Source organism: Tribolium castaneum, chromosome 9 (assembly GCF_031307605.1).
Source record: "Tribolium castaneum strain GA2 chromosome 9, icTriCast1.1, whole genome shotgun sequence".
Taxonomy (NCBI): Eukaryota; Metazoa; Arthropoda; class Insecta; order Coleoptera; family Tenebrionidae; genus Tribolium; species Tribolium castaneum.
This window is the reverse complement of record NC_087402.1, coordinates 9,429,878-9,445,307: the sequence shown is the minus strand read 5'-3', so window position 1 is coordinate 9,445,307 and position 15,430 is coordinate 9,429,878. Positions and strand designations below refer to the sequence as shown.

The window sequence follows — 15,430 nt, the reverse complement described above, 5'->3', positions numbered from 1 at the left end:
GCTATAAAAACATTTCTGATTAAACAAATCACATACTCTGTTCAAAATTGTGTTTGCTGTCCTGTGAATACAAAATAAATTCATTGAATGTTGGTTTAAAAAACTTTAATTTCTCACATTTTTCCCTTGTTTCCATGCGACCTATGAGAAAAGGCCTATAGGTAATGAATTTCTCAATCCCAAGAAAAAGTTATTGTAACATGAAAACTATTAAACATAAGTATAGAGAATGCTAATACATATCGCTGCAGAAATGAATTCTCTACGATTTAATGAAATAAAACTTGCAGCGCTTCATTTGAAAAAAATTAGTTATGGGTGCTTGAAGTTCTGAAAACTTAACTTTAAACATTTAGGGTTTGTTATTCTTTTTTAAAAATTTGAAAATACTGAAAGAAAGGTCTAGGCTTCCTCTTCCAAAGGAGCTAAAAAACATATCCATATTTTTATAAATGGCAGAGTTACCGATTTTTGAACTAGAGATGCAAATTAAAAAAAATTAAAAACCAGAAATATTTTGTAAACGGTTAAATTTAGATATGGAGAAATGTTGGAACATTTCAATTTAAAACACGTTGCTATCGGAAGCGTGGTTTAAAATAGTGAAAAAATATAGTGAAAAAATTAATTTAAAACACTTTGCTATGGGAAGCGTGTTTTAAAATAGTGTAAACATGTTGCTATCGAAAAGGTGATTTAGAATAGTGTTTATAATCTTGGATTCAGATATGAAAAAGAAGGCTTAAAATGTTACCGACAAAAAATATTTTAAATCTGTAATATTTTGTTGGGAATTTAAAATTTGCAGATCTGGGTCAAGTTTCGGCATCGATCGGCTCCGCGCCGCTGCCAAAACGTCAGATTTCTATCAGATGAGCGTGTCTTCAGAAATCATGCAGCGAAAAGCCTACCGCACAAAAAATTGATTTGTTTGGGGTTGTCGGCCGGTTCAAGGCGTTTATTCAAAGCAGCAGAATTAATCATTCAAGCACAAAGCCCGAATAAATCCGATCTAATTCAGAAAATGCAAAAAACTCGTTCCGGCGATGTACATTATTCGTGGGCTTTTCGTATATTAAATTTGCGTGTAAAAACGCAGGACCGGAAAGAACTTGATGAACTCTTTCGTAATTCCGAGATAAATTGTTGATTCAGAAGGGTTTCGGCCACATGGGAGGTGACGTTACTAAATAATGCAGCGGCCTCATCCGGAACTTTTTCCATTATACGACGCCACCGTTTGATGAAATAAATATGATTGGTTTATCGATGGTTTTCCCGCCGATGCAATTAATCCGTCCGCGCTCTTCACTTTGAATTATGGAAAGATGTAATGGACGTTTTGTCCCCGCTATAAATACCGGAGCTTTCGCTATGTGTGCGTGAGGTGCGTGTTGTTGGGGCGACCTTCCCTTATTCACATATAGATCGCCTCGCATGTTCGAGGGACTGCGAGCTCGCTTCGGTTTCATGGTCAATTTACTGGTCACCTAAGTGCTGCTTGTTGTAAAATTTATCACCTACATAACGTATATTCCACCGGCCCTCTTTGCTCGCCGCTGGATTTTTATGTTGTGCTCTACGGCTCGGGCGCAACCTTTTCCACTTTAATTATCCGGAAGAGAAACATTTGTTTTTTAAATAACATCGCACTCACCTTGGGATTTTTTTCAACAATTATTAATTTACGAGCAAACGTGCCTAAATTTTCTATTTCCATAAACGGCTCGACTGAATTCCAGGCTTTGAATACAATTTGCAAAGAAAACATTATTATACCGACGAACACGTTCTGAAATATTCTCTGTTGATCCCATACAAACACGCTGTAAAATAAGTAAGTTAGGTACACGCTATGTGCAGTTTGAAAAATCCCTAATAATAACAGAACTTTACATACCGTCTTCCCTGACATGAAGTCTTGTTATTGTTACAAACTGCTGTGCAAAAACATTAACCCCTGCGTTTTAACTTTGATATGAGAGCCTGACTTGGTGGGATATTTCCCCTGCGGTTGGAGCTGATTAAATGACAATTAAAGTTGATTAAACAGTTTATCTAACTAATGGAATACGTTATTTCATTTAGGTCTGATGCAAGAATGCTCAAATTCTCTCAAATTTATTCAATTTTATTTTAATAAATTGCAGCTGTTGGTTTTTGTGAAAACACGATCTGCATCAAATAAATGAGATATGTTCGGGGATTTATTTTAAATGTGTAAAAGCCATTGTATAAATGGCTCAAATAATTAAAACATTTAAACCAAAAAGCAAACCCGTACAGATATATAGCATAACATTGAAATTATTGAGTTGAAAGCATTTTTAGTAGATTTTTGGTTTTCATTACACATTTAGTGCTCTTTTTGTTATCTTTTACATACGCTTTGTTGCAGTTATGTTGGATTAGCATTTGACTAAAATGAGCTATTCGCTTTGACGAAACTGGCTGCATTATTTATTATTTAATGTGTGAAGTTTATTGGAGTAAATAATCTAGGAAATCGAAATAGATTATGAATGAAGCGTCGAGTGGTAAACAATGGAGCTTTCGCAGCAAATCGACTACGAAATCCGATTTTCCGTCCAAAATTGAAAACACAATTTTCGTTATAATAACGTACAGGTGTATTAGAGCTTTTCACGTTCTTTGACAGTGAACGGAGCTTGCGGCTTTTTGATGGAATTTTTTAATATGCTACAACAGCGTGGAAAATTCATTGAAAAACGCCACCACCAACAATAACATTCTGTTTTGTTTCAGTTGGAGTGGAGGCCGTTCCTTTTCTTAATGTGCCGTTAAGGTGAAATTCTATTTTCAGTTCGTGCTTTCAGGAGCGTTCCTAATTAACTTTCCATCTTTAGTAGTTATTTGTTCTCACTAATTAATTGACGCATTCGTCACATCAAATCCGAATTTCGCGTCGTTTTTCAATATAATTCAGCAAATATGTTTCATAGAGTATTAGCATTTATCCACGCAAATTCGAGTTTTACGGGCCATTCCGCGAGCGAAAATGCTCTCCGAACGCGTAAACGCTGATAAGTTCGTGTGGAGAATATAAACGTTGATAAATTCCGCCGATACGCGGCCAGGAACATCTGCAAACCGTCCTCGGAACAATTAGAAAAAAATATACGGCCGTCCGTTCCTCCCCTCGACTAATTTTCGCTGTTTTCTGTCCCGGAATCATAACGCAACCAAAAATCCAATCGCTCCGGGCGCCACCTTGTTCTAAGGCGGCGGTTTCCGGTTTGCGTCCTCGGCATTTTGCAATCTAGAAGCCTTTACGAGGCTCGTCTTGTGATGGTGGAAATTCCATCCATGTCGAAGCACGCTCATGTAATTACCCTAATGCCCCCACAGACATAAAACGTTTACATTGTAGTCGTGGCCAATGCCGGAATTATGGTTCCGGGGGACACCGGATTCAATCTCCGGGACTTTGAGTCATTCTGCGATGTTCTAAGCCAGCGGGATGGAAATATGGAAGGAATTAACTTAAAGCGTCGGACAATACGTGTTAATATTTTAGCGCGGCCCTCATATCAACTCACAAAGGTGAAGGGTTCAGATAAGGCTGGTTTTACAAGATAATGAAATAAATAGCACGGAAAGGTGGGAGTATTAATAACGAGGCAAGATTGAACTTTGCGAGATAGCAGCCATTTATTTTTGTACATATGGAAAGGGGTTTAAAATGATTACAGCCTTTGGAACACTTCTCCAAATGCGAACAAATTGTTAGAATCAAAAAAATGTCAGGTCAAAAATAAAACAGTTTCGTTTTTATGTACTTTGCTGACCCGGCGCATCCACCAATTTTATCACTCACTCATTGTGTTTTTTGTTTTGACAAGTTTTAATTGAGTCACTCTGTACATGTTTTTACAACATACTATTTTTTACTGTTGCATGCAAAACGCAACGCAACGAAATATTCCAAACGAATTAAAAATACGTGGTATAACTTCATTAAAAAAAATGAATTCTCACGAGAGACGTTCAAAACTGCGGTTACTGTAGGTATTGGCATTGTGTTGAATCACGAAGGGAGTAGCATTATTATGACACAAACTTCTACATTTGTGGGTTTACGGCCAAGATATTTTGAGAGGGTCTTTTAAATCTTTCAAATCAAGGTTTGACGTTTAATAAGGCGTTAAGAATCGTCGTTCATCGATTGCGCGGTTGTATTTCCGGCTCACATGGAGTTAAACCTCCGGTTGGTTATAGCATTTGCGGCATGTGCTCGTCCAAAAATACCTCTGGAGGGTTGCCCGAGTCGAAACAAGTGTGTTTGTTGGATTAGCAGAAAGTGTCTGGATGTTCGCATGTGCCGCCTGTCCCTGTCATGTCGCCTGACGCCCGCATTGATCTCGAGCACAATGCAAAAGACTTCCATTTTGGAATAAATTGGGTTATATTTCTTTAGAATATGGCAAATTTTGCACATTCAGTCCGATTTTTATGAAAAATGTTACAATCGCGACGTATTGACATCGCGTCGACCATATCGGCTTAAAATAAAAACGACGAAACAATGTTTTACTTTATGACTAATAAAGTAGTGGAGTTTTTGCTTGGCTGCACTGTCAAGTAAACTCATAAAATTTTCACGGCGATAAATGAGTATGAAAGCTTTGAGAAATTGCCGTGATTCAACGATAAAAGCTTCAGATTGCCATACACTAAGCTGGCAAAATTGATCGCCGGGACTTATTTAAAATGATTTTTACCCAGTAATTTCTCGTATTGATCATTTTCGCGCTTTTATAATGTCAAACGAAATTATTTGCGCGGAAAAGCGTTATTACCAAGGAATTTTAAAGCCGCGTAAAAGGCAATGAAACAATGAAAAATTCACCAGGAGCTTTTTAGTGTTATACTTTTTCCGACATAAAACAAACGAACTTCCTTTAAATAAATTGGTACATGAGATAAATTTTCGCAAAAATATTGCTTGATATCATGTAAATATTCCGCTGTTTGAGGAAGGGGTTCCTTCGGCTATCTCTTTATTTCTTTTTGCCGCAAGAAACGTCTGAATATGACAAAAAAGCCTCATTTATCAAAATTTATGTGTTTCCAGAGCTTTAGATAATTCAAAACAGGCCAAAAGCAGAGGGAATTTATTAAAATCAACAAAGTGGCGGCTTGGTTTGGATTTTGACACGCAGACATGCGTTTATCTTCCAATCGGCGCACCCCTATCGCCATTGTCTTAGTTGGAGAAGTGGTGACACTTGTTGGAGCATTTGCATAATAGAGCCAAGTTATAATTTTATAGTTTATGATTAAATCTTCCTTATTTAGTATGCACTTTGTGGAGAAACACGAGAGTTGAGTTTAGTTGGTAAACAATTATTTCCAAGAGGAACGAATAGATTTGATAATTCTAGCGCTCATTTTTCACATGTGTTCATATTTGAGATTGCGGATTACCTGCCCATTAGCAATGATTAAATAAAATTCCTGGGAGTGTTTTCGGTATGATTACGTTTGCATTTACGCTTTCAGTTCCGTCGCAAAATCAGGAGCGAGGTAATTGCGGCTTGGCAACATTTTTGTTTATCTAAAAATCATTTCAACAAATCCAAAATCAACACGCGCCACTAAAACAAACAGAAATATCGATTTCATGGCGATTTACCTACGCGATGTTAATCTGTAAATAATGGCAAAAGCGGGCAAACTTCTCCGTTATCTTTTTCCCTCCCAAAATAAAACCCTGCAGGTGAATTTTCACCACAATAAAGTTTTTATCGAGCGCGCAACTGGCCTCTCGACTGGGCTCAAAGAAACTTCGCTTTTTGCCGCCGGCTATAACTTGTTTTTTCCTAATTATTTCTTCGGTGTTTGTTTACCGAAATGAACATATAGGGTGTTTCCGCCGCCGTATTTCACATCAGCTGACGTGCAGCCGTGTCAGAGCCGATATTGCGGCCGAGTTGACGTCACGTCTTCGCTGCCTTAATGAAAACACGACCAACTTTAATATAAAGCAGGCGTTTAGATGTAGCATTACCCTATTCCTGAAGACAAACAGCCATTCCGCAATACTGATGTCATCCATCCTGGTACCCGGACGCCTGTTTTTCACGGAGCATTTACGCAAATTGACTAACCGGATACAGCGCTCGACGCGATCCGTCTTCCGGATGGTGCGTTGAAATAATTAACTCGAAAAATGCACCCGAAACGAGACGGCATTATCCACCTCATATTTTTCCGGTTTTAACTTAATCTATTTCCTATGTTCCGCGACTTTGCGTGTCTGTTGTTGTATCTATATCTGAAAATCCGGGATTTGGCGTGATTTATGCGAAAAGCCCAGATTTTTTCTTGTGTTGTCCTAGAGGATTAAATTCAGATCTGATTAACTCGGCCATTTACATGCGATTTGCCATAACCCATGTTTAATGCTCCTCTAGGGTTCATTAAGCGATACGGCCATTTTTAATGGTCCGGGATTATATGAGCCATTTTTGAAATGTGTCACTAAATGTTACGTTACAGATCATTGATCCATAAATTGTGTAAAGTACATATTGACAACAAATGAAACGGCCAAATAACAAGTACAGTTCACTCACCAAGTCGTGTTGATTTTATGACAGCTAGGTACTGAACAAAACATGAACTGAGGAAATATTAATTTAGTAAATTGGTTTTTCTCATTTAACTTTCAGTAGGTGAGATCGTAATTGATTTAAATTTTCATCACTTGCGGATTTTGACGAGATTTAGCAGTCCGTTTAATAATTTCACAAATATAAATAAAATGTTTCGTTAGAGACTAATAAATTTAATATTTGAATCTACTGAAATTTAAAATTTAAAAATTTTAATACCGTGAAACCTCCGAATAACGGACACCTCTCCACAACGGACAAATTACCGATTCCCTATCAGTGTCCGTTGTTGAGAGGTTTACTGTAGTTGGTCAAAAAAATTCCATTTTGATGTTGTGCTCGCGTACCTTCGTTGGAATTATAACGTCCTGCTAGCAGTGCAGCGTAATGTTCGTGTTTATTGCAGCTCCAAGCTTTCGAGTGCTCCGCACATCTAACAAAGGATAATGAAGACGTAAACATTGTGCGTGGCGCATACGCTTGCGGAAAAAGCGTCGTTGATAAACGTTTGATTAATAATAGGAGCGGCCTGTTGTAAAAGGTAGCACAATGCGCGGTGGAAAGTTATAAAATTTAAAGGGGCGGCTGGTTTATTCAGTTTATCGGATATCATCAGGGCATAGAGTGAATGACTACATGGTAAATTGCTAAAACCACCGTATAATGAGATAGTAGACAAAAGCCTCCTGACACTGTTATTCATATAGTGTCATATTCTCGGCGCCCGCAGCGACCAATTAAAGCGTTGACGTCAAGACGCCGACGCCCGTGAAGACGCCATTCTGCTTTTTAATCATTCCAGGTGCTGCGGTTAACAAGCTGCACACTGGAGTCTGAGACACTTCACCGGAATAAATGACCGTCGACGCGAATTATTACCTTTTTAATTGCCACGTCATATCGTCTGCCCGGATCGATACCGGATGGAATTATCCCGACATATTCCGGATCAGAGACAACAATGTTCCTTCAGCTTCACATCATCGAAGCGCTACCAATTAACAAAGGAAAAACTAGGACTGCACAGCTGCGAATTATCCCCTCGCAGCAAAGAGAAATGTGCAATGATCTGCAACTCCAACAGCCATTAAAAACTGACACATTTTCCTACTTATCTACAGACGAACTGAAGTTTCAAATTAAAGTTGTGGAATCAAATGATTTTTAATTACTCTGTGCTAATTATCCTTTGTTTACGACCTTTGTCAAATTCAGGTACGGTTTAATTAGCCCTCCCTTAGTCATAAACACTTACTAAGCGGATTGATAAACGGAAAGTCGTAAAGGTCTCAACGATATTATTTTATGGGTCCACCTAAATTCGTCTCTTTATAAAATTTATCCCAAAGTCTACAAAGGATTATGGAGAATGAAATGAAAATGTAAAATAGAGTTCTGGCAGCGAGATACAATAAGCTTCTTGTCATCCCCCGTTAAATATTTACCAATTTGCAAGGAGCCACCTAGCTGTCTTTTCAATAATTTTATTAATAAGGCCACAAGAGAATATTTATTGTGGAAGTATTGTGCAGAACACAGTTTTAATTATGTTCGAGATTACGCTACGATATTTCAAAGCGAAACTTGATTAAAGAATTTTAAGCAAAACATTTTTAATTTAGATTTGTTTTACTTGTTGATGAGGGAGCACTGTAAAACAGTTTTGAAGTACATCCCAAATGGGCAATAAACATTTAAAAAGTGCAGATCTGAATGAAATTAACTTTGAAACTGTAGTTTATAAATCATGGAACCAACTTTTTATTTCACCCGGCAAAAGAGTTTTAATAGTTTTAGAAACTTTTTAAATCAGACAGTGTCTTGCAATTGTTTCGTAAACATATTTGACACGAAAACACCGCCACGTAAGCGAAAAATATTTCCCGGTGGTTCATTGTTCGCAATACGACTTGAAAGACAACCTACGTAATCCTCTCGACATGGTTGGAACACGATATTGGTTAGATGAAACTTTGAGAGACGCTGACATTAAATACCTTCAATTAGCAACAGCAAATCGGGTAGAAATTACTAAGGGCTAAGCAAACACACCCTAATATAATCATTCTCTGAGCTTTACACCATGTGCGTGGGAGACAGTGATGCCAAATGATGGATGTAAACGTCCATCGAGGCCGAGACAACTCCATATCCCTACAATTTTTGCATGTCTTGGGGTGATCCCGGACTGACATCTTTATACCTGAATTACTTTCTTTCGAACTCAGATGGATATGAAAGCAAAAGAACGTTATTATAATTGCTTTTCAATAAGACGTCAAGAGCAAACAGTTACCTTAAGCAGTGATCAAATAAAAAAGTCATCTTTGATGTTGTTTGAGGGATTTGTTTAATATTTATGGCAGAGGTATTTATAATAATATGGTTGGTATGAAATGTGTCGTGACCCCTATTTGCATAGTTTTGCATAGCAATTGGGATTAAAACCTTGACCACGGAAATTTCGAATCTAGGAGCGGATTCAGATTCGAATCGACATTGCAAGGAAATTGAAAATTAAAAGTGTTACAAAGTTGCTTATACAGGCTGTATCAGAAATACATGTGTTAATTTAAACACGTAATAAAACTCATCAAATACAACAGATTTCCCATATAACATTTTGCAAAATTCTTATTTATAATTTTCACTGTTTTCCTTCTTTCTTTTGTGCAAACTAGAGTTCCTATATTGGGAGAGTTGGGACACTGAATGTCAATTTTCGAAATTTTGTTTCATATACGTCCGTTGAAATGTACACAATTAGGATAGAAATCAGAAATCAAATTTGGCGAAAATTCTAATAAATTTGTCAAAAAATGTTTCCATTTTTCGTCGACTAACTGCGTTTAGAAATGGTTCAGAGTGTCACTCGTCGTCAATTCACTGTTTTTCTTGATACGAACTCCAACTTTTCAAAAGTAAGTACAAGAATTTTACGTCTAAACTTTTCATCATAAACATTTTTTCCCTAACTTTAAGAAATGGTAATCATCGATGAAATAGAGAGAAATTGAACCTTTCTTGCCAAGTTATACGTTTATTATTAACAAGCATTTGGAAAAGTGGATTGTCTAAATAATGTTATGTACAAAATCTATGAGATTTTGGAAATTTGTTTATGCATTTACAAAATACATAGGAACTTGAACCCAATATTGGGTCTAATTTTTAGGAAAGTTGAACCTGTCGCTGCTTGGCCGCCTTTTTCAGCATCTACGTGAACTTTAGACTCTGTTTCAATTTATAAAGTTATTGGAATTCACGACTTTGTTACGTTTTTCACACGAGAAGACTTTCATATAATTTTTTGGGAAATTTAAAAAGACGTCGGAAAATATGAAGGGTTCTTGATGACCAGTTTTTGGGACGAGATGTTTAAGTAAAAATTGTGACTGAAAGAAAAGCATTTTTAGCATTAAAGTATGTTTTAAGTTATGAATTTAATATTAAAATAAGTATCAAAAAATTTCAGAAATGTGCGCATTAGTATTTGTAGATATTCAATATTTTCTTTTTTTAAATAGTAATCCCAAAATTCCTTTGTTTTCTACGTCTCTGGTTAAATTTGACGTAAAATTTTATGCATTTGACAAAAATTATAACCTTGATATTATTTTCAACATAAACCTCTGACATAACTCACTTATAAGTTACTAACAAAAATTTTAATAAGAAAGGATAGAAATAAAAACCTTATCCACATAATACAAAATTGGCTCGGTTTGACGTTTAGTGTCCCAACTCTCCCAATAAAGGAACTCTAGTGCAAATCAAAGCCAGTAGATATACTAAAGTAGCGACACGGACCTTGACAGGGCAACAATAACGATTATATACTCTAGAGAGGGCGCAACTATCGAAATTCGACATATACCGCATTATTTACATAAAATATATCTACTGGCTTTGGTGCAAATGAGCCGGGCAATTAATTTGTATTCATAGCAACAATTTTCATTGTTATTTTAAATTGTTTAAATTGTCCGTTTCTATCACAATGAAAATAGTTCGGCTTTCTTACTTTTGTACCCATAGACGGGTACACGTTTCAGAATGTTATCTTTTTCCAAATTTAAAGTAAAGTTGCGAATTTTTTATTGAAAAATTGCAAATAGAAAAGATGATTTATTTGTTGAGCTCTGTTAACTGTTAAAAGTAAGACACGTATTTCTGATACACCCTGTGTTTTTATTTTTTGTCGATGCATTTTGCAATGCATTTGGTCAAAATTGCAGCGACGTGGTAATAAATACGTTGCCGCTGAGGCATTTCGTGGAGATAAGCAGCATTTGGGTCGTGTTCTTATTTGCGTGGCGTATCGGAATTATGTGCTAAAAATTTTACGAGGGAATATAGATCGGGATCAGTTTCGCAGTGATTTAAAAGATAATAAATGTATTTCATAAGATTGGTTGTGTGCAGTGATTCCCTAAGGTCGGGATTCTAAATTCGAAGAGGAGATTTCAGCAGTCCGGCTTTCCTTCGATATAAATCATCCCGATTTTCCACCCCTCGGTACGCATATGTTCCGCAACTGAATTTATTTGTGCTTGTGATAAATTTGTCAACGCTGAAACATTGCGCCGCTTTAAGAAAACTGTTTTTAAGACTAGACGCCATAAAGCGGGATTTGTCACATGAAGACTTAATTAATCAGCATTGCTGCATATGTTGGCGTCTTGACAAGGAGATTTGTTGTTACGAGAGTTTCTAATGGCGAAAGTTTTTGGAGGAGCTTTACGAGTTTTACGTGGGAAATAATTTCACCGATTTTTTCTCTTGTTTATGTATCGACCAGTGGCGGTACGTGACGAATTTAGGACTGAATAAAGCACAACGGGGGGTGCTTAGTTTTATCTTAATGTTGGTGATAATGCCGCCGTAATTTTTCCAAAGTTCGTGTTGACGCTTTTCTAAACGTTTAGGCAATAACAGGGAAAGTCGGAATGGCATGTAATGAATTTTTTCTACGATTATGATGTTTTCAGTGCGGTAGAGTTCTATTATTAGAAAGTCGGTTTTAATCGACTCACGTTGGCGGTTTTTTAACTTGGGTTTATGTAAATTTATGGTAACGCCCTTGTCATGTTCAAATTTGTCCATCGGTGGTGGTGATTCGATAGTCCCGGCTAAATTTCCATAGATATAGGAGGCAGAGCAGTACAAGATAAACATTTTTGCAGGAAGATAAATGATGCGCCCGAAGAAATGCTTTCATGTTATTATCAAGGTTTCTGGGAGAGTGTAGGCCGGGTATTAAGCGAATTCATTATTCAACTAGGTAATGAAGCAATGCATTTTAATGAAACATTTTCAGGAGGCGACTTAATACTTTTCGCCGTGTGTTTCGAGGAATGCCAAAATTTCCTCTCTGACAACATCATATTTCAGCATAAAACTGTCTCGTTAGATATATTGACGGAGGCATTTTTCAGCCGCCACAACACGTAATGTGTTGGCAATGAATAGCTGTTTATGCGTTTCGTATTTTTCAACTGTGAGTTTATTCCAAATTATCAGTTTTTAGCGCTGAACGCGGCTCATAATTCTTGATATACGAGCCCAAATTACTTCCAACTAACACGCGCCCTCATCTATTTTAATACGATGCGGTTTTTATTCAAAATAAAAAATTACGTACTTTTGCTAGAGATTTATTTTATAGCCCCAGACTTTTAAGACTTTTACCGGATTATTTCGGCGGTTATGGCCGTGTAACCTCATCACGTTTTCGGCGAGCAGAGGCTCCGGCTGCGGATACTTTTTATTTATTGTGTCATTTTATTTAGTGTAAGTACTCGGAGAGAATTATTGTACTGCATTTTCACACTAATTTGAACTACATAAATTACACTACACTTCTAGGCTAACATCATACATTGCACGAAAATTATTTTCATTTCTTGTTTTAGTTCTGTCTTTTGTGTACAAAAAATACAGCAATATGGGATTTTTTCCCTCTCTTTAATAACCTCTTTTAGGCACTTTAGTACGATTATTGACATTTTTGTGCTTGTAGTAACAACAAAAACGTCCAGAAAATAACATCTTGAACATGTTTTCAAATTAAAGTGCACTTTGCTGTTCACAATAATGAATAAAGTTTCCTAAGTACACCTCCTTTTATATTGCTTGTTTCTTACTTGTTCCCACTTATGAGTATAACTGGGAGCTCCTTCCTAAATACCCATACTTTTTCGGTATAATTTAACAAGTAGAAGACTAGTAGTTGAAAAGTGTTTTTTTGAGGAAGGATTTTGCCAGGATCCCGATGAATGATTAATTCCTGAATCAGGACAATTTCGTAAATTTGACTGAAAAGTTCGTGGTGTGGCGACCACGCTGTATCGTGTGCGGACAAATGAAATTCGTTTGAAAACACACAAGTCGACACGCTCATCCGGATTCCCCGTTTTCACCTCTAACATTTTAATTTCCCCACGTAACAAAAACTGATTTGTTAATTACGTGGGGTTGTGAATAAAACATCAATTCCGTTTCGTATTTTCCGATGCTTATAAATATGAATAAGTTTAGTAGTTGGCAATTATCAAAACGGATGTTCCTGCTGGGAACAGTTTCTTTCAACGGATCGCGTTTTTTCCGCCGCAACGATATGAAAATTTTTCGGAAATTAATCGTGATGTCGAGGGCAGAGATGTCGTGTCGAAAACGAGACGTGCCGTCATTTCACCAAACACGCTCTAATTTACAAAGCTGCGTATTTTTTGTTTCGGAAAAATAATACGCACATACAACAAAGGAAACGCTTTAATTTATTGCGCGAATTTCCTTTGGAGGATTTTGTGAAAAGGGTTTCTTAATTGAAAAATGACTTTCAGGAAAAGCGACATGTGCTCATGAACTCACCTGGTTTTGACAATTTGCATTTGAATTATGTCAGAGTCCCGATGTTAACGCGGCGTTATTAGTGGTTTTTGTCTGCAGGAAAGTTTTTATTGTGCTCTGAGACAGCGCGGCATTATAACCAAACTTTGCTAATAAATAAGTAACATTGTAGAACTCCGTATGGGGTATTGTGTTTTGGATTAATGTTAACATTTATTGCCGTTTAGTAAGTAGCAAGGGCCGCTATAAACAACCAATCCAAACTTTGCTCTTGTTTAACAATGATGTTTTTACTGGATCCTCCAAATATTTAATCATGTTTGTGGAGTGGAGCCGCAGGACGAGCTTTTTGTTCATTACTTTGTAACTTATTCGTACCGTGCTTCGCCAGGATTGCATTCATCCTTCAAACTGAATAAATTTCAAACGATACGGAGCTGCATTATTTTGCCAAAGCAGTAGACTGAATTGAGACGGTTTGTTCGTTCTTTCAAACCATATACACGTATCAGAGATGGTGTATTGTTCGCTATTTCTATTTTCGCTGTGACACACTGCACTGCTTCGAATCTCTTCTGGTGAATCGCGGGTTTATTCAGCTAGTTTGCTCCCAAAACCGCGAAATCTATTCAACCGACTTGCACTACATCCACCCAAATACCTGCATCTCTTCGATACTACTTCTTACCTCATCGTAAATGTATAATCTGTACTTTAATTACCAGCTCTAAAACATCTTTGCCGTCGCAAACAGCCACCATATTAAAGTTTATGAAAACGTGGGTCTTAGTCCGGGAGCAGGCATCTCAAAAGCCGTTTATTTAAGAAGTTGCTCCGGACTCGATTAGTAGTATAAGCGAGCAATTAGTGCTAATGAGGTCATTATCTAATGACCGCTGCAACTTTCTCTTAATGACCGCTACACTTTCTGTCAGATTAATTATTGTTATTAATTAATGAATTAATTAAAAGTTGTAATAAATTAAACAAAATTTATTAAAATAAGCATTTATTCAAAATTATAGTATATACATATGAAATTATGCATCTTCCACGCCGCTTTCGTCGCTTGATATCCGATCGTCATCAGATTCTTGGAATATGGCGATTCTTCTCGTTGAGTAATAGGGTTTTTTTTTTTGACGCCCCAGATTATGCCTCACAGGGCAGTTTACGTTGGCCCTGTGTAGCATCTCCGTGGAACACCGTGTGCATCGCAGAATCATGCTGTTATGCACATGAGCGCATCATACTTTCCGCTCTCTTCTCGCACACCATTTACATCAGATCTTCTGGTCCTCTAGAACTTGATTTCTTATCCTCCTCCTCCTTATTCGCAGCCGTTGCTCCCTATTTGCGTATAACACAATCCATTGTTCCTCTTAAATGTAAAATAATTATTATTATTATTATGAGAAACATGTTATAAAATTTGTAACTTACCAGCCATTTACGATTGTTGTTAGTCGAGAGTCGCAACTGAAATGAGTAAAGGGTGGTTGTGGAACGAAAAGGTAATTAAATACCTATTTAAGCCTTTTGGTCTTGAAGCGCAACTATGTCGTCACTCATCACCGGTTTGACTCATTTGGATGGTGAATGGTGTGTGGGACTTTCGGAAATACAGTATCCGTGTTCCTTCTTAACCATCAACAGTGGTGAAAATATTATTTACTGCTCTTTTGAATTTAGTTTATCGGCGATTATGCAAAAAGGTGAAAAAGCCATTGACATATTGTTTAAAGATCCCCGTTTTGCGACATGGATCGATGATCAGGTTCGAAGAAGGAAATACAAGTCTTCGAAAGAATTCATGCGCGATCTTAAAATGAAAACGATCACATTTGAACACGATGTAATTATGACGAAATATAAGACTAAGCTTGAAGCTGGTAACTACGAAACGATCGAATCTATTGTGGATGCTCTAAACTCGGTAA

At 37.0% G+C, this 15,430-nt stretch overlaps 1 protein-coding gene across 6 annotated transcripts in view; it reads left to right on the top strand.

Annotated features, from left to right (window-relative positions):
- Positions 1–15,430, top strand: part of kek5 (kekkon 5) — a 176,315-nt gene that overhangs the window by 107,405 nt on the left and 53,480 nt on the right. For 2 of the 6 annotated variants that reach the window (XM_064358673.1, XM_015979390.2), the window contains one exon: positions 2,767–2,801. The exons of the other annotated variants lie outside the window; for them this stretch is intronic. The gene's annotated coding sequence lies outside the window, so the exon portion shown is untranslated. The remainder of the gene's footprint in view (positions 1–2,766; positions 2,802–15,430) is intronic. 6 annotated transcript variants of the gene reach the window in all.